General features: G+C 55.4%; 17 non-coding genes across 17 annotated transcripts; all 17 read right to left on the bottom strand.

Moving 5' to 3' along the window:
* Nucleotides 1–1,254: 1,254 nt before the first annotated feature.
* LOC136579249 (5S ribosomal RNA) lies at nt 1,255–1,373 on the bottom strand. Its single transcript, XR_010786734.1, has one exon. It is a non-coding gene; the product is annotated as a 5S ribosomal RNA (ribosomal RNA).
* A 690-nt stretch (nt 1,374–2,063) lies between these two features.
* On the bottom strand, nt 2,064–2,183 carry LOC136579329 (5S ribosomal RNA). Its single transcript, XR_010786811.1, has one exon. It is a non-coding gene; the product is annotated as a 5S ribosomal RNA (ribosomal RNA).
* Nucleotides 2,184–3,897: 1,714 nt separating this feature from the next.
* Nucleotides 3,898–4,016, bottom strand: LOC136579248 (5S ribosomal RNA). Its single transcript, XR_010786733.1, has one exon. It is a non-coding gene; the product is annotated as a 5S ribosomal RNA (ribosomal RNA).
* A 681-nt stretch (nt 4,017–4,697) lies between these two features.
* On the bottom strand, nt 4,698–4,817 carry LOC136579328 (5S ribosomal RNA). The gene has a single exon (XR_010786810.1). It is a non-coding gene; the product is annotated as a 5S ribosomal RNA (ribosomal RNA).
* Nucleotides 4,818–6,531: 1,714 nt separating this feature from the next.
* LOC136579247 (5S ribosomal RNA) lies at nt 6,532–6,650 on the bottom strand. The gene has a single exon (XR_010786732.1). It is a non-coding gene; the product is annotated as a 5S ribosomal RNA (ribosomal RNA).
* Nucleotides 6,651–7,313: 663 nt separating this feature from the next.
* LOC136579327 (5S ribosomal RNA) lies at nt 7,314–7,433 on the bottom strand. The gene has a single exon (XR_010786809.1). It is a non-coding gene; the product is annotated as a 5S ribosomal RNA (ribosomal RNA).
* Nucleotides 7,434–9,148: 1,715 nt separating this feature from the next.
* Nucleotides 9,149–9,267, bottom strand: LOC136579246 (5S ribosomal RNA). The gene has a single exon (XR_010786731.1). It is a non-coding gene; the product is annotated as a 5S ribosomal RNA (ribosomal RNA).
* A 672-nt stretch (nt 9,268–9,939) lies between these two features.
* LOC136579326 (5S ribosomal RNA) lies at nt 9,940–10,059 on the bottom strand. Its single transcript, XR_010786808.1, has one exon. It is a non-coding gene; the product is annotated as a 5S ribosomal RNA (ribosomal RNA).
* Nucleotides 10,060–11,773: 1,714 nt separating this feature from the next.
* LOC136579245 (5S ribosomal RNA) lies at nt 11,774–11,892 on the bottom strand. The gene has a single exon (XR_010786730.1). It is a non-coding gene; the product is annotated as a 5S ribosomal RNA (ribosomal RNA).
* Nucleotides 11,893–12,582: 690 nt separating this feature from the next.
* Nucleotides 12,583–12,702, bottom strand: LOC136579325 (5S ribosomal RNA). The gene has a single exon (XR_010786807.1). It is a non-coding gene; the product is annotated as a 5S ribosomal RNA (ribosomal RNA).
* Nucleotides 12,703–14,416: 1,714 nt separating this feature from the next.
* On the bottom strand, nt 14,417–14,535 carry LOC136579244 (5S ribosomal RNA). Its single transcript, XR_010786729.1, has one exon. It is a non-coding gene; the product is annotated as a 5S ribosomal RNA (ribosomal RNA).
* A 681-nt stretch (nt 14,536–15,216) lies between these two features.
* LOC136579324 (5S ribosomal RNA) lies at nt 15,217–15,336 on the bottom strand. Its single transcript, XR_010786806.1, has one exon. It is a non-coding gene; the product is annotated as a 5S ribosomal RNA (ribosomal RNA).
* A 1,714-nt stretch (nt 15,337–17,050) lies between these two features.
* Nucleotides 17,051–17,169, bottom strand: LOC136579243 (5S ribosomal RNA). The gene has a single exon (XR_010786728.1). It is a non-coding gene; the product is annotated as a 5S ribosomal RNA (ribosomal RNA).
* Nucleotides 17,170–17,832: 663 nt separating this feature from the next.
* On the bottom strand, nt 17,833–17,952 carry LOC136579323 (5S ribosomal RNA). Its single transcript, XR_010786805.1, has one exon. It is a non-coding gene; the product is annotated as a 5S ribosomal RNA (ribosomal RNA).
* A 1,715-nt stretch (nt 17,953–19,667) lies between these two features.
* Nucleotides 19,668–19,786, bottom strand: LOC136579242 (5S ribosomal RNA). Its single transcript, XR_010786727.1, has one exon. It is a non-coding gene; the product is annotated as a 5S ribosomal RNA (ribosomal RNA).
* A 681-nt stretch (nt 19,787–20,467) lies between these two features.
* Nucleotides 20,468–20,587, bottom strand: LOC136579322 (5S ribosomal RNA). Its single transcript, XR_010786804.1, has one exon. It is a non-coding gene; the product is annotated as a 5S ribosomal RNA (ribosomal RNA).
* Nucleotides 20,588–22,301: 1,714 nt separating this feature from the next.
* LOC136579241 (5S ribosomal RNA) lies at nt 22,302–22,420 on the bottom strand. The gene has a single exon (XR_010786726.1). It is a non-coding gene; the product is annotated as a 5S ribosomal RNA (ribosomal RNA).
* Nucleotides 22,421–23,053: the final 633 nt, after the last annotated feature.

Raw genomic sequence — 23,053 nt, 5'->3', positions numbered from 1 at the left:
CATCCTGGTCCCCTCCAGAATTGTCATACATCTCTGTCTTATGTGGATGCACTGTGCAAAGCTGTCATGTCTATTTTCTCTGTGCGTGTTGCACAGCTGCAGCGTCTGAAGGGTTAACTCCCTTAAAGTCATTGCCTGTGAGCTCTGCTGCTGCTGAATGTATCCATCTTACAGTGCCATGTGACGTGGTGGGGATGAATCTATACATATGTGTGATTGGCTTCCACAAGAGAGTTCAGTGGAGTGAAGTCTAAGTCTGCTCTGCTGAGAAGCACCCATCTTCCACCCGAGGGTTCGCTAGCACAGAGACGCACGAGGGCACCATTAGCCCTTGCCTTGCCGAAGATGGAGGAGAAGGAAAGGCCGCCTAAGCCTATGTGACGCGCATGGGAGTGAGGGAGACCAAATATCTTTCTTCCCCAAGAGTCCTAGTCCAAGAGAGCCATGGTAAGTAACTGCCTCCTCTTGGGACTATACCTTTCCTACAGCAAGATCCGTGCTGAAGTCTGCCGAACCCCTGAAAATAACCTAAAGTCGGTTTACCATTCCTATGCCGCCGTCCGCAGTCTGGATCACCGTCTAGTGGTACACCTTTAGCCGACAGCCACGCGCGTTGCAGTCCACGAGAGCGGGCTGATAGTTACTGCCGTTCTGTGGCCATGGACTTTCAGCTGGAGTTTTCCGAAGAATGCTAATCTACCTGCGCTGTAAAGTCTGCCTGCTGAAGTGTGTTGTACCGTGTTTTCAAAGTCACTCGTAAAGTTTCACCGGGCCTCTACCGGTCCGGAGGACCCGAGGTACTGTACGCTCGTCCGGTCTTATTTATCCGCCGTGTATGAATGCCGCTGTGGGGAACGGTGGCGTCGCAGACTGACAACTACAACCCCATCCTACCTGGTATTGTCTTTCCGGATAGCAAGCTACCAAACACAGGGTCTGTTTCTGTACATTTCTCGTTTCTTTCTTACCAAAAAGGGGTAAGTGTAGAAGGAAGGGGGTGGTACAGTAGTTTTCTTTTTCTTTTTCTACCACAGATTTCTTTCAATGTCCCTGTAGGGCATTGGAAGCAGAAAGAAAGCTGTGAGGGCTATGATAATGCAGTGCGGTGCTTTCCTGGCATTAGGGGGTTAAAGAGCAGCAGACGGAAAGCAAACGACAAAAAGCAAGTAAGTGCGCCCTTGAAAAAGGCTGAGGGAAGAAAAGGTCCTAAAGGGAGGAGTGCGACTCCTGCTGGTGCCGGTGAGGAAAAGCAAAAGCCTACAGCACCTGGTATTCCCAGGCGGTCTCCCATCCAAGTACTAACCAGGCCCGACCCTGCTTAGCTTCCGAGATCAGACGAGATCGGGCGTGTTCAGGGTGGTGTGGCCGTAGGCAGAGACAGGCCTCTCGCTTTCTGCTCTTCTGCTTCACAGTGCCGACGACGCTGCTGACGCTGCTGACGCTGCTGACGCTGCTGCTGTTCTTTGCACGGCTCCACACCAGGCCCGTTCCTCTTGGCCTTCCCCTCCCTCAACTCTCTGCAGCCTCATGCTGCCGCTGCTTGCGCGCGACCGGGTGAGGCGCACTTCCAAGAGCCAAGGCTCCTTCACAATCTCAAGTCTTTCTTTTCCTCCACCAGCAATGCAAAAATCAGCGGCAGACAACATTTCTTTTTAGCCACTTCGCTCAACTATATACCTTACAAGTGGGACAGATTTACCCCTCCGTCACAAGCTCCTACCAACTCACGGTCGCACGGCCTTGTTGAGCGGGAGCTGGAACATCCTCCCAAATCCAGTCGCCTCCAAGAACTCCCAAAGCCCCCTAATCCTTCTCGCTGACCTTGGAAAAGAGCACCCGATTTACCAGCAGCGTCCAGGAATTACCGGCCAGTCGGCAACCCTTGCCCGGGGCCTTTGTGCGCAAGCCGCTTTTAACTCTGTCCTTTGCGGGCGGAGACAGGGGGTGCGAGGGGGGGCTTTCGGCTTTAGGCCCCTAGCGGCCACCGAGGGTCTTGCTTCTTTCTGGGAAGCTAGGAGCAGCTCCGTGCTGGCTCGACTGGGGAAAAGAAGAAGAGAGGCAGGAGTCTACAGCACCCGGTATTCCCAGGAGGTCTCCCATCCAAGTACTGTCCGAGCCCAACCCTGCTTAGCTTCCGAGAGCGGAGGGGATCGGGCGTTTCCAGGGTGGTATGGCCGGTAGACGCTAGCCAGCTGCCCCGAGTCGCCCGGGTAGCTTACCTCGGGCTGCCGTTCCCACACCTTTGGCCCAGCCGGGGGCCGGCTCCCCAGATCCGAGGCTGCAAGGGCCGGGGGCGGCTCTCGTACCGACCCGTGTTGCAGAGACGTGACACTCCCCAGCAGCAGGTGCCCTTCAAAAGGTGGGGCCAAGGCATTCCATGCTAAGGCTGAGAAAAGATTCAGGGTGCCAAAGAAAGAAAGAGAGACCCAGAGAGCCCGACGCCTGGCCAGGTGTCCAGGGGCCACTTGTGGCAGGGCATGCTAAGAGGGTGGACAGCCATTGGCTTCTTTCTGGTTCCCCCCACCACCACCACCACCTTTATCTTCTTCCGCTGCGTTCTAGCTCGGCCTGCAGCTCACCGCTCGTTGCCTCCAACAGCCTTGCTGCTGCTGCTGCCGCCGCCGCCGGAGTGTCCCAGAGTGACATCCTGGTCCCCTCCAGAATTGTCATACATCTCTGTCTTATGTGGATGCACTGTGCAAAGCTGTCATGTCTATTTTCTCTGTGCGTGTTGCACAGCTGCAGCGTCTGAAGGGTTAACTCCCTTAAAGTCATTGCCTGTGAGCTCTGCTGCTGCTGAATGTATCCATCTTACAGTGCCATGTGACGTGGTGGGGATGAATCTATACATATGTGTGATTGGCTTCCACAAGAGAGTTCAGTGGAGTGAAGTCTAAGTCTGCTCTGCTGAGAAGCACCCATCTTCCACCCGAGGGTTCGCTAGCACAGAGACGCACGAGGGCACCATTAGCCCTTGCCTTGCCGAAGATGGAGGAGAAGGAAAGGCCGCCTAAGCCTATGTGACGCGCATGGGAGTGAGGGAGACCAAATATCTTTCTTCCCCAAGAGTCCTAGTCCAAGAGAGCCATGGTAAGTAACTGCCTCCTCTTGGGACTATACCTTTCCTACAGCAAGATCCGTGCTGAAGTCTGCCGAACCCCTGAAAATAACCTAAAGTCGGTTTACCATTCCTATGCCGCCGTCCGCAGTCTGGATCACCGTCTAGTGGTACACCTTTAGCCGACAGCCACGCGCGTTGCAGTCCACGAGAGCGGGCTGATAGCTACTGCCGTTCTGTGGCCATGGACTTTCAGCTGGAGTTTTCCGAAGAATGCTAATCTACCTGCGCTGTAAAGTCTGCCTGCTGAAGTGTGTTGTACCGTGTTTTCAAAGTCACTCGTAAAGTTTCACCGGGCCTCTACCGGTCCGGAGGACCCGAGGTACTGTACGCTCGTCCGGTCTTATTTATCCGCCGTGTATGAATGCCGCTGTGGGGAACGGTGGCGTCGCAGACTGACAACTACAACCCCATCCTACCTGGTATTGTCTTTCCGGATAGCAAGCTACCAAACACAGGGTCTGTTTCTGTACATTTCTCGTTTCTTTCTTACCAAAAAGGGGTAAGTGTAGAAGGAAGGGGGTGGTACAGTAGTTTTCTTTTTCTTTTTCTACCACAGATTTCTTTCAATGTCCCTGTAGGGCATTGGAAGCAGAAAGAAAGCTGTGAGGGCTATGATAATGCAGTGCGGTGCTTTCCTGGCATTAGGGGGTTAAAGAGCAGCAGACGGAAAGCAAACGACAAAAAGCAAGTAAGTGCGCCCTTGAAAAAGGCTGAGGGAAGAAAAGGTCCTAAAGGGAGGAGTGCGACTCCTGCTGGTGCCGGTGAGGAAAAGCAAAAGCCTACAGCACCTGGTATTCCCAGGCGGTCTCCCATCCAAGTACTAACCAGGCCCGACCCTGCTTAGCTTCCGAGATCAGACGAGATCGGGCGTGTTCAGGGTGGTGTGGCCGTAGGCAGAGACAGGCCTCTCGCTTTCTGCTCTTCTGCTTCACAGTGCCGACGACGCTGCTGACGCTGCTGACGCTGCTGCTGTTCTTTGCACGGCTCCACACCAGGCCCGTTCCTCTTGGCCTTCCCCTCCCTCAACTCTCTGCAGCCTCATGCTGCCGCTGCTTGCGCGCGACCGGGTGAGGCGCACTTCCAAGAGCCAAGGCTCCTTCACAATCTCAAGTCTTTCTTTTCCTCCACCAGCAATGCAAAAATCAGCGGCAGACAACATTTCTTTTTAGCCACTTCGCTCAACTATATACCTTACAAGTGGGACAGATTTACCCCTCCGTCACAAGCTCCTACCAACTCACGGTCGCACGGCCTTGTTGAGCGGGAGCTGGAACATCCTCCCAAATCCAGTCGCCTCCAAGAACTCCCAAAGCCCCCTAATCCTTCTCGCTGACCTTGGAAAAGAGCACCCGATTTACCAGCAGCGTCCAGGAATTACCGGCCAGTCGGCAACCCTTGCCCGGGGCCTTTGTGCGCAAGCCGCTTTTAACTCTGTCCTTTGCGGGCGGAGACAGGGGGTGCGAGGGGGGGCTTTCGGCTTTAGGCCCCTAGCGGCCACCGAGGGTCTTGCTTCTTTCTGGGAAGCTAGGAGCAGCTCCGTGCTGGCTCGACTGGGGAAAAGAAGAAGAGAGGCAGGAGTCTACAGCACCCGGTATTCCCAGGAGGTCTCCCATCCAAGTACTGTCCGAGCCCAACCCTGCTTAGCTTCCGAGAGCGGAGGGGATCGGGCGTTTCCAGGGTGGTATGGCCGGTAGACGCTAGCCAGCTGCCCCGAGTCGCCCGGGTAGCTTACCTCGGGCTGCCGTTCCCACACCTTTGGCCCAGCCGGGGGCCGGCTCCCCAGATCCGAGGCTGCAAGGGCCGGGGGCGGCTCTCGTACCGACCCGTGTTGCAGAGACGTGACACTCCCCAGCAGCAGGTGCCCTTCAAAAGGTGGGGCCAAGGCATTCCATGCTAAGGCTGAGAAAAGATTCAGGGTGCCAAAGAAAGAAAGAGAGACCCAGAGAGCCCGACGCCTGGCCAGGTGTCCAGGGGCGACTTGTGGCAGGGCATGCTAAGAGGGTGGACAGCCATTGGCTTCTTTCTGGTTCCCCCCACCACCACCACCACCTTTATCTTCTTCCGCTGCGTTCTAGCTCGGCCTGCAGCTCACCGCTCGTTGCCTCCAACAGCCTTGCTGCTGCTGCTGCCGCCGCCGCCGGAGTGTCCCAGAGTGACATCCTGGTCCCCTCCAGAATTGTCATACATCTCTGTCTTATGTGGATGCACTGTGCAAAGCTGTCATGTCTATTTTCTCTGTGCGTGTTGCACAGCTGCAGCGTCTGAAGGGTTAACTCCCTTAAAGTCATTGCCTGTGAGCTCTGCTGCTGCTGAATGTATCCATCTTACAGTGCCATGTGACGTGGTGGGGATGAATCTATACATATGTGTGATTGGCTTCCACAAGAGAGTTCAGTGGAGTGAAGTCTAAGTCTGCTCTGCTGAGAAGCACCCATCTTCCACCCGAGGGTTCGCTAGCACAGAGACGCACGAGGGCACCATTAGCCCTTGCCTTGCCGAAGATGGAGGAGAAGGAAAGGCCGCCTAAGCCTATGTGACGCGCATGGGAGTGAGGGAGACCAAATATCTTTCTTCCCCAAGAGTCCTAGTCCAAGAGAGCCATGGTAAGTAACTGCCTCCTCTTGGGACTATACCTTTCCTACAGCAAGATCCGTGCTGAAGTCTGCCGAACCCCTGAAAATAACATAAAGTCGGTTTACCATTCCTATGCCGCCGTCCGCAGTCTGGATCACCGTCTAGTGGTACACCTTTAGCCGACAGCCACGCGCGTTGCAGTCCACGAGAGCGGGCTGATAGCTACTGCCGTTCTGTGGCCATGGACTTTCAGCTGGAGTTTTCCGAAGAATGCTAATCTACCTGCGCTGTAAAGTCTGCCTGCTGAAGTGTGTTGTACCGTGTTTTCAAAGTCACTCGTAAAGTTTCACCGGGCCTCTACCGGTCCGGAGGACCCGAGGTACTGTACGCTCGTCCGGTCTTATTTATCCGCCGTGTATGAATGCCGCTGTGGGGAACGGTGGCGTCGCAGACTGACAACTACAACCCCATCCTACCTGGTATTGTCTTTCCGGATAGCAAGCTACCAAACACAGGGTCTGTTTCTGTACATTTCTCGTTTCTTTCTTACCAAAAAGGGGTAAGTGTAGAAGGAAGGGGGTGGTACAGTAGTTTTCTTTTTCTTTTTCTACCACAGATTTCTTTCAATGTCCCTGTAGGGCATTGGAAGCAGAAAGAAAGCTGTGAGGGCTATGATAATGCAGTGCGGTGCTTTCCTGGCATTAGGGGGTTAAAGAGCAGCAGACGGAAAGCAAACGACAAAAAGCAAGTAAGTGCGCCCTTGAAAAAGGGTGAGGGAAGAAAAGGTCCTAAAGGGAGGAGTGCGACTCCTGCTGGTGCCGGTGAGGAAAAGCAAAAGCCTACAGCACCTGGTATTCCCAGGCGGTCTCCCATCCAAGTACTAACCAGGCCCGACCCTGCTTAGCTTCCGAGATCAGACGAGATCGGGCGTGTTCAGGGTGGTGTGGCCGTAGGCAGAGACAGGCCTCTCGCTTTCTGCTCTTCTGCTTCACAGTGCCGACGACGCTGCTGCTGTTCTTTGCACGGCTCCACACCAGGCCCGTTCCTCTTGGCCTTCCCCTCCCTCAACTCTCTGCAGCCTCATGCTGCCGCTGCTTGCGCACGACCGGGTGAGGCGCACTTCCAAGAGCCAAGGCTCCTTCACAATCTCAAGTCTTTCTTTTCCTCCACCAGCAATGCAAAAATCAGCGGCAGACAACATTTCTTTTTAGCCACTTCGCTCAACTATATACCTTACAAGTGGGACAGATTTACCCCTCCGTCACAAGCTCCTACCAACTCACGGTCGCACGGCCTTGTTGAGCGGGAGCTGGAACATCCTCCCAAATCCAGTCGCCTCCAAGAACTCCCAAAGCCCCCTAATCCTTCTCGCTGACCTTGGAAAAGAGCACCCGATTTACCAGCAGCGTCCAGGAATTACCGGCCAGTCGGCAACCCTTGCCCGGGGCCTTTGTGCGCAAGCCGCTTTTAACTCTGTCCTTTGCGGGCGGAGACAGGGGGTGCGAGGGGGGGCTTTCGGCTTTAGGCCCCTAGCGGCCACCGAGGGTCTTGCTTCTTTCTGGGAAGCTAGGAGCAGCTCCGTGCTGGCTCGACTGGGGAAAAGAAGAAGAGAGGCAGGAGTCTACAGCACCCGGTATTCCCAGGAGGTCTCCCATCCAAGTACTGTCCGAGCCCAACCCTGCTTAGCTTCCGAGAGCGGAGGGGATCGGGCGTTTCCAGGGTGGTATGGCCGGTAGACGCTAGCCAGCTGCCCCGAGTCGCCCGGGTAGCTTACCTCGGGCTGCCGTTCCCACACCTTTGGCCCAGCCGGGGGCCGGCTCCCCAGATCCGAGGCTGCAAGGGCCGGGGGCGGCTCTCGTACCGACCCGTGTTGCAGAGACGTGACACTCCCCAGCAGCAGGTGCCCTTCAAAAGGTGGGGCCAAGGCATTCCATGCTAAGGCTGAGAAAAGATTCAGGGTGCCAAAGAAAGAAAGAGAGACCCAGAGAGCCCGACGCCTGGCCAGGTGTCCAGGGGCCACTTGTGGCAGGGCATGCTAAGAGGGTGGACAGCCATTGGCTTCTTTCTGGTTCCCCCCCACCACCACCACCACCTTTATCTTCTTCCGCTGCGTTCTAGCTCGGCCTGCAGCTCACCGCTCGTTGCCTCCAACAGCCTTGCTGCTGCTGCTGCCGCCACCGCCGGAGTGTCCCAGAGTGACATCCTGGTCCCCTCCAGAATTGTCATACATCTCTGTCTTATGTGGATGCACTGTGCAAAGCTGTCATGTCTATTTTCTCTGTGCGTGTTGCACAGCTGCAGCGTCTGAAGGGTTAACTCCCTTAAAGTCATTGCCTGTGAGCTCTGCTGCTGCTGAATGTATCCATCTTACAGTGCCATGTGACGTGGTGGGGATGAATCTATACATATGTGTGATTGGCTTCCACAAGAGAGTTCAGTGGAGTGAAGTCTAAGTCTGCTCTGCTGAGAAGCACCCATCTTCCACCCGAGGGTTCGCTAGCACAGAGACGCACGAGGGCACCATTAGCCCTTGCCTTGCCGAAGATGGAGGAGAAGGAAAGGCCGCCTAAGCCTATGTGACGCGCATGGGAGTGAGGGAGACCAAATATCTTTCTTCCCCAAGAGTCCTAGTCCAAGGGAGCCATGGTAAGTAACTGCCTCCTCTTGGGACTATACCTTTCCTACAGCAAGATCCGTGCTGAAGTCTGCCGAACCCCTGAAAATAACCTAAAGTCGGTTTACCATTCCTATGCCGCCGTCCGCAGTCTGGATCACCGTCTAGTGGTACACCTTTAGCCGACAGCCACGCGCGTTGCAGTCCACGAGAGCGGGCTGATAGCTACTGCCGTTCTGTGGCCATGGACTTTCAGCTGGAGTTTTCCGAAGAATGCTAATCTACCTGCGCTGTAAAGTCTGCCTGCTGAAGTGTGTTGTACCGTGTTTTCAAAGTCACTCGTAAAGTTTCACCGGGCCTCTACCGGTCCGGAGGACCCGAGGTACTGTACGCTCGTCCGGTCTTATTTATCCGCCGTGTATGAATGCCGCTGTGGGGAACGGTGGCGTCGCAGACTGACAACTACAACCCCATCCTACCTGGTATTGTCTTTCCGGATAGCAAGCTACCAAACACAGGGTCTGTTTCTGTACATTTCTCGTTTCTTTCTTACCAAAAAGGGGTAAGTGTAGAAGGAAGGGGGTGGTACAGTAGTTTTCTTTTTCTTTTTCTACCACAGATTTCTTTCAATGTCCCTGTAGGGCATTGGAAGCAGAAAGAAAGCTGTGAGGGCTATGATAATGCAGTGCGGTGCTTTCCTGGCATTAGGGGGTTAAAGAGCAGCAGACGGAAAGCAAACGACAAAAAGCAAGTAAGTGCGCCCTTGAAAAAGTGTGAGGGAAGAAAAGGTCCTAAAGGGAGGAGTGCGACTCCTGCTGGTGCCGGTGAGGAAAAGCAAAAGCCTACAGCACCTGGTATTCCCAGGCGGTCTCCCATCCAAGTACTAACCAGGCCCGACCCTGCTTAGCTTCCGAGATCAGACGAGATCGGGCGTGTTCAGGGTGGTGTGGCCGTAGGCAGAGACAGGCCTCTCGCTTTCTGCTCTTCTGCTTCACAGTGCCGACGACGCTGCTGACGCTGCTGCTGTTCTTTGCACGGCTCCACACCAGGCCCGTTCCTCTTGGCCTTCCCCTCCCTCAACTCTCTGCAGCCTCATGCTGCCGCTGCTTGCGCGCGACCGGGTGAGGCGCACTTCCAAGAGCCAAGGCTCCTTCACAATCTCAAGTCTTTCTTTTCCTCCACCAGCAATGCAAAAATCAGCGGCAGACAACATTTCTTTTTAGCCACTTCGCTCAACTATATACCTTACAAGTGGGACAGATTTACCCCTCCGTCACAAGCTCCTACCAACTCACGGTCGCACGGCCTTGTTGAGCGGGAGCTGGAACATCCTCCCAAATCCAGTCGCCTCCAAGAACTCCCAAAGCCCCCTAATCCTTCTCGCTGACCTTGGAAAAGAGCACCCGATTTACCAGCAGCGTCCAGGAATTACCGGCCAGTCGGCAACCCTTGCCCGGGGCCTTTGTGCGCAAGCCGCTTTTAACTCTGTCCTTTGCGGGCGGAGACAGGGGGTGCGAGGGGGGGCTTTCGGCTTTAGGCCCCTAGCGGCCACCGAGGGTCTTGCTTCTTTCTGGGAAGCTAGGAGCAGCTCCGTGCTGGCTCGACTGGGGAAAAGAAGAAGAGAGGCAGGAGTCTACAGCACCCGGTATTCCCAGGAGGTCTCCCATCCAAGTACTGTCCGAGCCCAACCCTGCTTAGCTTCCGAGAGCGGAGGGGATCGGGCGTTTCCAGGGTGGTATGGCCGGTAGACGCTAGCCAGCTGCCCCGAGTCGCCCGGGTAGCTTACCTCGGGCTGCCGTTCCCACACCTTTGGCCCAGCCGGGGGCCGGCTCCCCAGATCCGAGGCTGCAAGGGCCGGGGGCGGCTCTCGTACCGACCCGTGTTGCAGAGACGTGACACTCCCCAGCAGCAGGTGCCCTTCAAAAGGTGGGGCCAAGGCATTCCATGCTAAGGCTGAGAAAAGATTCAGGGTGCCAAAGAAAGAAAGAGAGACCCAGAGAGCCCGACGCCTGGCCAGGTGTCCAGGGGCCACTTGTGGCAGGGCATGCTAAGAGGGTGGACAGCCATTGGCTTCTTTCTGGTTCCCCCCACCACCACCACCACCTTTATCTTCTTCCGCTGCGTTCTAGCTCGGCCTGCAGCTCACCGCTCGTTGCCTCCAACAGCCTTGCTGCTGCTGCTGCCGCCGCCGCCGGAGTGTCCCAGAGTGACATCCTGGTCCCCTCCAGAATTGTCATACATCTCTGTCTTATGTGGATGCACTGTGCAAAGCTGTCATGTCTATTTTCTCTGTGCGTGTTGCACAGCTGCAGCGTCTGAAGGGTTAACTCCCTTAAAGTCATTGCCTGTGAGCTCTGCTGCTGCTGAATGTATCCATCTTACAGTGCCATGTGACGTGGTGGGGATGAATCTATACATATGTGTGATTGGCTTCCACAAGAGAGTTCAGTGGAGTGAAGTCTAAGTCTGCTCTGCTGAGAAGCACCCATCTTCCACCCGAGGGTTCGCTAGCACAGAGACGCACGAGGGCACCATTAGCCCTTGCCTTGCCGAAGATGGAGGAGAAGGAAAGGCCGCCTAAGCCTATGTGACGCGCATGGGAGTGAGGGAGACCAAATATCTTTCTTCCCCAAGAGTCCTAGTCCAAGAGAGCCATGGTAAGTAACTGCCTCCTCTTGGGACTATACCTTTCCTACAGCAAGATCCGTGCTGAAGTCTGCCGAACCCCTGAAAATAACCTAAAGTCGGTTTACCATTCCTATGCCGCCGTCCGCAGTCTGGATCACCGTCTAGTGGTACACCTTTAGCCGACAGCCACGCGCGTTGCAGTCCACGAGAGCGGGCTGATAGTTACTGCCGTTCTGTGGCCATGGACTTTCAGCTGGAGTTTTCCGAAGAATGCTAATCTACCTGCGCTGTAAAGTCTGCCTGCTGAAGTGTGTTGTACCGTGTTTTCAAAGTCACTCGTAAAGTTTCACCGGGCCTCTACCGGTCCGGAGGACCCGAGGTACTGTACGCTCGTCCGGTCTTATTTATCCGCCGTGTATGAATGCCGCTGTGGGGAACGGTGGCGTCGCAGACTGACAACTACAACCCCATCCTACCTGGTATTGTCTTTCCGGATAGCAAGCTACCAAACACAGGGTCTGTTTCTGTACATTTCTCGTTTCTTTCTTACCAAAAAGGGGTAAGTGTAGAAGGAAGGGGGTGGTACAGTAGTTTTCTTTTTCTTTTTCTACCACAGATTTCTTTCAATGTCCCTGTAGGGCATTGGAAGCAGAAAGAAAGCTGTGAGGGCTATGATAATGCAGTGCGGTGCTTTCCTGGCATTAGGGGGTTAAAGAGCAGCAGACGGAAAGCAAACGACAAAAAGCAAGTAAGTGCGCCCTTGAAAAAGGCTGAGGGAAGAAAAGGTCCTAAAGGGAGGAGTGCGACTCCTGCTGGTGCCGGTGAGGAAAAGCAAAAGCCTACAGCACCTGGTATTCCCAGGCGGTCTCCCATCCAAGTACTAACCAGGCCCGACCCTGCTTAGCTTCCGAGATCAGACGAGATCGGGCGTGTTCAGGGTGGTGTGGCCGTAGGCAGAGACAGGCCTCTCGCTTTCTGCTCTTCTGCTTCACAGTGCCGACGACGCTGCTGACGCTGCTGACGCTGCTGACGCTGCTGCTGTTCTTTGCACGGCTCCACACCAGGCCCGTTCCTCTTGGCCTTCCCCTCCCTCAACTCTCTGCAGCCTCATGCTGCCGCTGCTTGCGCGCGACCGGGTGAGGCGCACTTCCAAGAGCCAAGGCTCCTTCACAATCTCAAGTCTTTCTTTTCCTCCACCAGCAATGCAAAAATCAGCGGCAGACAACATTTCTTTTTAGCCACTTCGCTCAACTATATACCTTACAAGTGGGACAGATTTACCCCTCCGTCACAAGCTCCTACCAACTCACGGTCGCACGGCCTTGTTGAGCGGGAGCTGGAACATCCTCCCAAATCCAGTCGCCTCCAAGAACTCCCAAAGCCCCCTAATCCTTCTCGCTGACCTTGGAAAAGAGCACCCGATTTACCAGCAGCGTCCAGGAATTACCGGCCAGTCGGCAACCCTTGCCCGGGGCCTTTGTGCGCAAGCCGCTTTTAACTCTGTCCTTTGCGGGCGGAGACAGGGGGTGCGAGGGGGGGCTTTCGGCTTTAGGCCCCTAGCGGCCACCGAGGGTCTTGCTTCTTTCTGGGAAGCTAGGAGCAGCTCCGTGCTGGCTCGACTGGGGAAAAGAAGAAGAGAGGCAGGAGTCTACAGCACCCGGTATTCCCAGGAGGTCTCCCATCCAAGTACTGTCCGAGCCCAACCCTGCTTAGCTTCCGAGAGCGGAGGGGATCGGGCGTTTCCAGGGTGGTATGGCCGGTAGACGCTAGCCAGCTGCCCCGAGTCGCCCGGGTAGCTTACCTCGGGCTGCCGTTCCCACACCTTTGGCCCAGCCGGGGGCCGGCTCCCCAGATCCGAGGCTGCAAGGGCCGGGGGCGGCTCTCGTACCGACCCGTGTTGCAGAGACGTGACACTCCCCAGCAGCAGGTGCCCTTCAAAAGGTGGGGCCAAGGCATTCCATGCTAAGGCTGAGAAAAGATTCAGGGTGCCAAAGAAAGAAAGAGAGACCCAGAGAGCCCGACGCCTGGCCAGGTGTCCAGGGGCCACTTGTGGCAGGGCATGCTAAGAGGGTGGACAGCCATTGGCTTCTTTCTGGTTCCCCCCACCACCACCACCACCTTTATCTTCTTCCGCTGCGTTCTAGCTCGGCCTGCAGCTCACCGCTCGTTGCCTCCAACAGCCTTGCTGCTGCTGCTGCCGCCGCCGCCGGAGTGTCCCAGAGTGACATCCTGGTCCCCTCCAGAATTGTCATACATCTCTGTCTTATGTGGATGCACTGTGCAAAGCTGTCATGTCTATTTTCTCTGTGCGTGTTGCACAGCTGCAGCGTCTGAAGGGTTAACTCCCTTAAAGTCATTGCCTGTGAGCTCTGCTGCTGCTGAATGTATCCATCTTACAGTGCCATGTGACGTGGTGGGGATGAATCTATACATATGTGTGATTGGCTTCCACAAGAGAGTTCAGTGGAGTGAAGTCTAAGTCTGCTCTGCTGAGAAGCACCCATCTTCCACCCGAGGGTTCGCTAGCACAGAGACGCACGAGGGCACCATTAGCCCTTGCCTTGCCGAAGATGGAGGAGAAGGAAAGGCCGCCTAAGCCTATGTGACGCGCATGGGAGTGAGGGAGACCAAATATCTTTCTTCCCCAAGAGTCCTAGTCCAAGAGAGCCATGGTAAGTAACTGCCTCCTCTTGGGACTATACCTTTCCTACAGCAAGATCCGTGCTGAAGTCTGCCGAACCCCTGAAAATAACCTAAAGTCGGTTTACCATTCCTATGCCGCCGTCCGCAGTCTGGATCACCGTCTAGTGGTACACCTTTAGCCGACAGCCACGCGCGTTGCAGTCCACGAGAGCGGGCTGATAGCTACTGCCGTTCTGTGGCCATGGACTTTCAGCTGGAGTTTTCCGAAGAATGCTAATCTACCTGCGCTGTAAAGTCTGCCTGCTGAAGTGTGTTGTACCGTGTTTTCAAAGTCACTCGTAAAGTTTCACCGGGCCTCTACCGGTCCGGAGGACCCGAGGTACTGTACGCTCGTCCGGTCTTATTTATCCGCCGTGTATGAATGCCGCTGTGGGGAACGGTGGCGTCGCAGACTGACAACTACAACCCCATCCTACCTGGTATTGTCTTTCCGGATAGCAAGCTACCAAACACAGGGTCTGTTTCTGTACATTTCTCGTTTCTTTCTTACCAAAAAGGGGTAAGTGTAGAAGGAAGGGGGTGGTACAGTAGTTTTCTTTTTCTTTTTCTACCACAGATTTCTTTCAATGTCCCTGTAGGGCATTGGAAGCAGAAAGAAAGCTGTGAGGGCTATGATAATGCAGTGCGGTGCTTTCCTGGCATTAGGGGGTTAAAGAGCAGCAGACGGAAAGCAAACGACAAAAAGCAAGTAAGTGCGCCCTTGAAAAAGGCTGAGGGAAGAAAAGGTCCTAAAGGGAGGAGTGCGACTCCTGCTGGTGCCGGTGAGGAAAAGCAAAAGCCTACAGCACCTGGTATTCCCAGGCGGTCTCCCATCCAAGTACTAACCAGGCCCGACCCTGCTTAGCTTCCGAGATCAGACGAGATCGGGCGTGTTCAGGGTGGTGTGGCCGTAGGCAGAGACAGGCCTCTCGCTTTCTGCTCTTCTGCTTCACAGTGCCGACGACGCTGCTGACGCTGCTGACGCTGCTGCTGTTCTTTGCACGGCTCCACACCAGGCCCGTTCCTCTTGGCCTTCCCCTCCCTCAACTCTCTGCAGCCTCATGCTGCCGCTGCTTGCGCGCGACCGGGTGAGGCGCACTTCCAAGAGCCAAGGCTCCTTCACAATCTCAAGTCTTTCTTTTCCTCCACCAGCAATGCAAAAATCAGCGGCAGACAACATTTCTTTTTAGCCACTTCGCTCAACTATATACCTTACAAGTGGGACAGATTTACCCCTCCGTCACAAGCTCCTACCAACTCACGGTCGCACGGCCTTGTTGAGCGGGAGCTGGAACATCCTCCCAAATCCAGTCGCCTCCAAGAACTCCCAAAGCCCCCTAATCCTTCTCGCTGACCTTGGAAAAGAGCACCCGATTTACCAGCAGCGTCCAGGAATTACCGGCCAGTCGGCAACCCTTGCCCGGGGCCTTTGTGCGCAAGCCGCTTTTAACTCTGTCCTTTGCGGGCGGAGACAGGGGGTGCGAGGGGGGGCTTTCGGCTTTAGGCCCCTAGCGGCCACCGAGGGTCTTGCTTCTTTCTGGGAAGCTAGGAGCAGCTCCGTGCTGGCTCGACTGGGGAAAAGAAGAAGAGAGGCAGGAGTCTACAGCACCCGGTATTCCCAGGAGGTCTCCCATCCAAGTACTGTCCGAGCCCAACCCTGCTTAGCTTCCGAGAGCGGAGGGGATCGGGCGTTTCCAGGGTGGTATGGCCGGTAGACGCTAGCCAGCTGCCCCGAGTCGCCCGGGTAGCTTACCTCGGGCTGCCGTTCCCACACCTTTGGCCCAGCCGGGGGCCGGCTCCCCAGATCCGAGGCTGCAAGGGCCGGGGGCGGCTCTCGTACCGACCCGTGTTGCAGAGACGTGACACTCCCCAGCAGCAGGTGCCCTTCAAAAGGTGGGGCCAAGGCATTCCATGCTAAGGCTGAGAAAAGATTCAGGGTGCCAAAGAAAGAAAGAGAGACCCAGAGAGCCCGACGCCTGGCCAGGTGTCCAGGGGCGACTTGTGGCAGGGCATGCTAAGAGGGTGGACAGCCATTGGCTTCTTTCTGGTTCCCCCCACCACCACCACCACCTTTATCTTCTTCCGCTGCGTTCTAGCTCGGCCTGCAGCTCACCGCTCGTTGCCTCCAACAGCCTTGCTGCTGCTGCTGCCGCCGCCGCCGGAGTGTCCCAGAGTGACATCCTGGTCCCCTCCAGAATTGTCATACATCTCTGTCTTATGTGGATGCACTGTGCAAAGCTGTCATGTCTATTTTCTCTGTGCGTGTTGCACAGCTGCAGCGTCTGAAGGGTTAACTCCCTTAAAGTCATTGCCTGTGAGCTCTGCTGCTGCTGAATGTATCCATCTTACAGTGCCATGTGACGTGGTGGGGATGAATCTATACATATGTGTGATTGGCTTCCACAAGAGAGTTCAGTGGAGTGAAGTCTAAGTCTGCTCTGCTGAGAAGCACCCATCTTCCACCCGAGGGTTCGCTAGCACAGAGACGCACGAGGGCACCATTAGCCCTTGCCTTGCCGAAGATGGAGGAGAAGGAAAGGCCGCCTAAGCCTATGTGACGCGCATGGGAGTGAGGGAGACCAAATATCTTTCTTCCCCAAGAGTCCTAGTCCAAGAGAGCCATGGTAAGTAACTGCCTCCTCTTGGGACTATACCTTTCCTACAGCAAGATCCGTGCTGAAGTCTGCCGAACCCCTGAAAATAACATAAAGTCGGTTTACCATTCCTATGCCGCCGTCCGCAGTCTGGATCACCGTCTAGTGGTACACCTTTAGCCGACAGCCACGCGCGTTGCAGTCCACGAGAGCGGGCTGATAGCTACTGCCGTTCTGTGGCCATGGACTTTCAGCTGGAGTTTTCCGAAGAATGCTAATCTACCTGCGCTGTAAAGTCTGCCTGCTGAAGTGTGTTGTACCGTGTTTTCAAAGTCACTCGTAAAGTTTCACCGGGCCTCTACCGGTCCGGAGGACCCGAGGTACTGTACGCTCGTCCGGTCTTATTTATCCGCCGTGTATGAATGCCGCTGTGGGGAACGGTGGCGTCGCAGACTGACAACTACAACCCCATCCTACCTGGTATTGTCTTTCCGGATAGCAAGCTACCAAACACAGGGTCTGTTTCTGTACATTTCTCGTTTCTTTCTTACCAAAAAGGGGTAAGTGTAGAAGGAAGGGGGTGGTACAGTAGTTTTCTTTTTCTTTTTCTACCACAGATTTCTTTCAATGTCCCTGTAGGGCATTGGAAGCAGAAAGAAAGCTGTGAGGGCTATGATAATGCAGTGCGGTGCTTTCCTGGCATTAGGGGGTTAAAGAGCAGCAGACGGAAAGCAAACGACAAAAAGCAAGTAAGTGCGCCCTTGAAAAAGGGTGAGGGAAGAAAAGGTCCTAAAGGGAGGAGTGCGACTCCTGCTGGTGCCGGTGAGGAAAAGCAAAAGCCTACAGCACCTGGTATTCCCAGGCGGTCTCCCATCCAAGTACTAACCAGGCCCGACCCTGCTTAGCTTCCGAGATCAGACGAGATCGGGCGTGTTCAGGGTGGTGTGGCCGTAGGCAGAGACAGGCCTCTCGCTTTCTGCTCTTCTGCTTCACAGTGCCGACGACGCTGCTGCTGTTCTTTGCACGGCTCCACACCAGGCCCGTTCCTCTTGGCCTTCCCCTCCCTCAACTCTCTGCAGCCTCATGCTGCCGCTGCTTGCGCACGACCGGGTGAGGCGCACTTCCAAGAGCCAAGGCTCCTTCACAATCTCAAGTCTTTCTTTTCCTCCACCAGCAATGCAAAAATCAGCGGCAGACAACATTTCTTTTTAGCCACTTCGCTCAACTATATACCTTACAAGTGGGACAGATTTACCCCTCCGTCACAAGCTCCTACCAACTCACGGTCGCACGGCCTTGTTGAGCGGGAGCTGGAACATCCTCCCAAATCCAGTCGCCTCCAAGAACTCCCAAAGCCCCCTAATCCTTCTCGCTGACCTTGGAAAAGAGCACCCGATTTACCAGCAGCGTCCAGGAATTACCGGCCAGTCGGCAACCCTTGCCCGGGGCCTTTGTGCGCAAGCCGCTTTTAACTCTGTCCTTTGCGGGCGGAGACAGGGGGTGCGAGGGGGGGCTTTCGGCTTTAGGCCCCTAGCGGCCACCGAGGGTCTTGCTTCTTTCTGGGAAGCTAGGAGCAGCTCCGTGCTGGCTCGACTGGGGAAAAGAAGAAGAGAGGCAGGAGTCTACAGCACCCGGTATTCCCAGGAGGTCTCCCATCCAAGTACTGTCCGAGCCCAACCCTGCTTAGCTTCCGAGAGCGGAGGGGATCGGGCGTTTCCAGGGTGGTATGGCCGGTAGACGCTAGCCAGCTGCCCCGAGTCGCCCGGGTAGCTTACCTCGGGCTGCCGTTCCCACACCTTTGGCCCAGCCGGGGGCCGGCTCCCCAGATCCGAGGCTGCAAGGGCCGGGGGCGGCTCTCGTACCGACCCGTGTTGCAGAGACGTGACACTCCCCAGCAGCAGGTGCCCTTCAAAAGGTGGGGCCAAGGCATTCCATGCTAAGGCTGAGAAAAGATTCAGGGTGCCAAAGAAAGAAAGAGAGACCCAGAGAGCCCGACGCCTGGCCAGGTGTCCAGGGGCCACTTGTGGCAGGGCATGCTAAGAGGGTGGACAGCCATTGGCTTCTTTCTGGTTCCCCCCCACCACCACCACCACCTTTATCTTCTTCCGCTGCGTTCTAGCTCGGCCTGCAGCTCACCGCTCGTTGCCTCCAACAGCCTTGCTGCTGCTGCTGCCGCCACCGCCGGAGTGTCCCAGAGTGACATCCTGGTCCCCTCCAGAATTGTCATACATCTCTGTCTTATGTGGATGCACTGTGCAAAGCTGTCATGTCTATTTTCTCTGTGCGTGTTGCACAGCTGCAGCGTCTGAAGGGTTAACTCCCTTAAAGTCATTGCCTGTGAGCTCTGCTGCTGCTGAATGTATCCATCTTACAGTGCCATGTGACGTGGTGGGGATGAATCTATACATATGTGTGATTGGCTTCCACAAGAGAGTTCAGTGGAGTGAAGTCTAAGTCTGCTCTGCTGAGAAGCACCCATCTTCCACCCGAGGGTTCGCTAGCACAGAGACGCACGAGGGCACCATTAGCCCTTGCCTTGCCGAAGATGGAGGAGAAGGAAAGGCCGCCTAAGCCTATGTGACGCGCATGGGAGTGAGGGAGACCAAATATCTTTCTTCCCCAAGAGTCCTAGTCCAAGGGAGCCATGGTAAGTAACTGCCTCCTCTTGGGACTATACCTTTCCTACAGCAAGATCCGTGCTGAAGTCTGCCGAACCCCTGAAAATAACCTAAAGTCGGTTTACCATTCCTATGCCGCCGTCCGCAGTCTGGATCACCGTCTAGTGGTACACCTTTAGCCGACAGCCACGCGCGTTGCAGTCCACGAGAGCGGGCTGATAGCTACTGCCGTTCTGTGGCCATGGACTTTCAGCTGGAGTTTTCCGAAGAATGCTAATCTACCTGCGCTGTAAAGTCTGCCTGCTGAAGTGTGTTGTACCGTGTTTTCAAAGTCACTCGTAAAGTTTCACCGGGCCTCTACCGGTCCGGAGGACCCGAGGTACTGTACGCTCGTCCGGTCTTATTTATCCGCCGTGTATGAATGCCGCTGTGGGGAACGGTGGCGTCGCAGACTGACAACTACAACCCCATCCTACCTGGTATTGTCTTTCCGGATAGCAAGCTACCAAACACAGGGTCTGTTTCTGTACATTTCTCGTTTCTTTCTTACCAAAAAGGGGTAAGTGTAGAAGGAAGGGGGTGGTACAGTAGTTTTCTTTTTCTTTTTCTACCACAGATTTCTTTCAATGTCCCTGTAGGGCATTGGAAGCAGAAAGAAAGCTGTGAGGGCTATGATAATGCAGTGCGGTGCTTTCCTGGCATTAGGGGGTTAAAGAGCAGCAGACGGAAAGCAAACGACAAAAAGCAAGTATGTGCGCCCTTGAAAAAGGCTGAGGGAAGAAAAGGTCCTAAAGGGAGGAGTGCGACTCCTGCTGGTGCCGGTGAGGAAAAGCAAAAGCCTACAGCACCTGGTATTCCCAGGCGGTCTCCCATCCAAGTACTAACCAGGCCCGACCCTGCTTAGCTTCCGAGATCAGACGAGATCGGGCGTGTTCAGGGTGGTGTGGCCGTAGGCAGAGACAGGCCTCTCGCTTTCTGCTCTTCTGCTTCACAGTGCCGACGACGCTGCTGACGCTGCTGACGCTGCTGCTGTTCTTTGCACGGCTCCACACCAGGCCCGTTCCTCTTGGCCTTCCCCTCCCTCAACTCTCTGCAGCCTCATGCTGCCGCTGCTTGCGCGCGACCAGGTGAGGCGCACTTCCAAGAGCCAAGGCTCCTTCACAATCTCAAGTCTTTCTTTTCCTCCACCAGCAATGCAAAAATCAGCGGCAGACAACATTTCTTTTTAGCCACTTCGCTCAACTATATACCTTACAAGTGGGACAGATTTACCCCTCCGTCACAAGCTCCTACCAACTCACGGTCGCACGGCCTTGTTGAGCGGGAGCTGGAACATCCTCCCAAATCCAGTCGCCTCCAAGAACTCCCAAAGCCCCCTAATCCTTCTCGCTGACCTTGGAAAAGAGCACCCGATTTACCAGCAGCGTCCAGGAATTACCGGCCAGTCGGCAACCCTTGCCCGGGGCCTTTGTGCGCAAGCCGCTTTTAACTCTGTCCTTTGCGGGCGGAGACAGGGGGTGCGAGGGGGGGCTTTCGGCTTTAGGCCCCTAGCGGCCACCGAGGGTCTTGCTTCTTTCTGGGAAGCTAGGAGCAGCTCCGTGCTGGCTCGACTGGGGAAAAGAAGAAGAGAGGCAGGAGTCTACAGCACCCGGTATTCCCAGGAGGTCTCCCATCCAAGTACTGTCCGAGCCCAACCCTGCTTAGCTTCCGAGAGCGGAGGGGATCGGGCGTTTCCAGGGTGGTATGGCCGGTAGACGCTAGCCAGCTGCCCCGAGTCGCCCGGGTAGCTTACCTCGGGCTGCCGTTCCCACACCTTTGGCCCAGCCGGGGGCCGGCTCCCCAGATCCGAGGCTGCAAGGGCCGGGGGCGGCTCTCGTACCGACCCGTGTTGCAGAGACGTGACACTCCCCAGCAGCAGGTGCCCTTCAAAAGGTGGGGCCAAGGCATTCCATGCTAAGGCTGAGAAAAGATTCAGGGTGCCAAAGAAAGAAAGAGAGACCCAGAGAGCCCGACGCCTGGCCAGGTGTCCAGGGGCCACTTGTGGCAGGGCATGCTAAGAGGGTGGACAGCCATTGGCTTCTTTCTGGTTCCCCCCACCACCACCACCACCTTTATCTTCTTCCGCTGCGTTCTAGCTCGGCCTGCAGCTCACCGCTCGTTGCCTCCAACAGCCTTGCTGCTGCTGCTGCCGCCGCCGCCGGAGTGTCCCAGAGTGACATCCTGGTCCCCTCCAGAATTGTCATACATCTCTGTCTTATGTGGATGCACTGTGCAAAGCTGTCATGTCTATTTTCTCTGTGCGTGTTGCACAGCTGCAGCGTCTGAAGGGTTAACTCCCTTAAAGTCATTGCCTGTGAGCTCTGCTGCTGCTGAATGTATCCATCTTACAGTGCCATGTGACGTGGTGGGGATGAATCTATACATATGTGTGATTGGCTTCCACAAGAGAGTTCAGTGGAGTGAAGTCTAAGTCTGCTCTGCTGAGAAGCACCCATCTTCCACCCGAGGGTTCGCTAGCACAGAGACGCACGAGGGCACCATTAGCCCTTGCCTTGCCGAAGATGGAGGAGAAGGAAAGGCCGCCTAAGCCTATGTGACGCGCATGGGAGTGAGGGAGACCAAATATCTTTCTTCCCCAAGAGTCCTAGTCCAAGAGAGCCATGGTAAGTAACTGCCTCCTCTTGGGACTATACCTTTCCTACAGCAAGATCCGTGCTGAAGTCTGCCGAACCCCTGAAAATAACATAAAGTCGGTTTACCATTCCTATGCCGCCGTCCGCAGTCTGGATCACCGTCTAGTGGTACACCTTTAGCCGACAGCCACGCGCGTTGCAGTCCACGAGAGCGGGCTGATAGCTACTGCCGTTCTGTGGCCATGGACTTTCAGCTGGAGTTTTCCGAAGAATGCTAATCTACCTGCGCTGTAAAGTCTGCCTGCTGAAGTGTGTTGTACCGTGTTTTCAAAGTCACTCGTAAAGTTTCACCGGGCCTCTACCGGTCCGGAGGACCCGAGGTACTGTACGCTCGTCCGGTCTTATTTATCCGCCGTGTATGAATGCCGCTGTGGGGAACGGTGGCGTCGCAGACTGACAACTACAACCCCATCCTACCTGGTATTGTCTTTCCGGATAGCAAGCTACCAAACACAGGGTCTGTTTCTGTACATTTCTCGTTTCTTTCTTACCAAAAAGGGGTAAGTGTAGAAGGAAGGGGGTGGTACAGTAGTTTTCTTTTTCTTTTTCTACCACAGATTTCTTTCAATGTCCCTGTAGGGCATTGGAAGCAGAAAGAAAGCTGTGAGGGCTATGATAATGCAGTGCGGTGCTTTCCTGGCATTAGGGGGTTAAAGAGCAGCAGACGGAAAGCAAACGACAAAAAGCAAGTAAGTGCGCCCTTGAAAAAGGCTGAGGGAAGAAAAGGTCCTAAAGGGAGGAGTGCGACTCCTGCTGGTGCCGGTGAGGAAAAGCAAAAGCCTACAGCACCTGGTATTCCCAGGCGGTCTCCCATCCAAGTACTAACCAGGCCCGACCCTGCTTAGCTTCCGAGATCAGACGAGATCGGGCGTGTTCAGGGTGGTGTGGCCGTAGGCAGAGACAGGCCTCTCGCTTTCTGCTCTTCTGCTTCACAGTGCCGACGACGCTGCTGACGCTGCTGACGCTGCTGCTGTTCTTTGCACGGCTCCACACCAGGCCCGTTCCTCTTGGCCTTCCCCTCCCTCAACTCTCTGCAGCCTCATGCTGCCGCTGCTTGCGCACGACCGGGTGAGGCGCACTTCCAAGAGCCAAGGCTCCTTCACAATCTCAAGTCTTTCTTTTCCTCCACCAGCAATGCAAAAATCAGCGGCAGACAACATTTCTTTTTAGCCACTTCGCTCAACTATATACCTTACAAGTGGGACAGATTTACCCCTCCGTCACAAGCTCCTACCAACTCACGGTCGCACGGCCTTGTTGAGCGGGAGCTGGAACATCCTCCCAAATCCAGTCGCCTCCAAGAACTCCCAAAGCCCCCTAATCCTTCTCGCTGACCTTGGAAAAGAGCACCCGATTTACCAGCAGCGTCCAGGAATTACCGGCCAGTCGGCAACCCTTGCCCGGGGCCTTTGTGCGCAAGCCGCTTTTAACTCTGTCCTTTGCGGGCGGAGACAGGGGGTGCGAGGGGGGGCTTTCGGCTTTAGGCCCCTAGCGGCCACCGAGGGTCTTGCTTCTTTCTGGGAAGCTAG

Source organism: Eleutherodactylus coqui, chromosome 9 (assembly GCF_035609145.1).
Source record: "Eleutherodactylus coqui strain aEleCoq1 chromosome 9, aEleCoq1.hap1, whole genome shotgun sequence".
NCBI lineage: Eukaryota > Metazoa > Chordata > Amphibia > Anura > Eleutherodactylidae > Eleutherodactylus > Eleutherodactylus coqui.
Note: the sequence above shows the minus strand (reverse complement) of the source record. Positions and strands in the feature narration are given on the sequence as shown.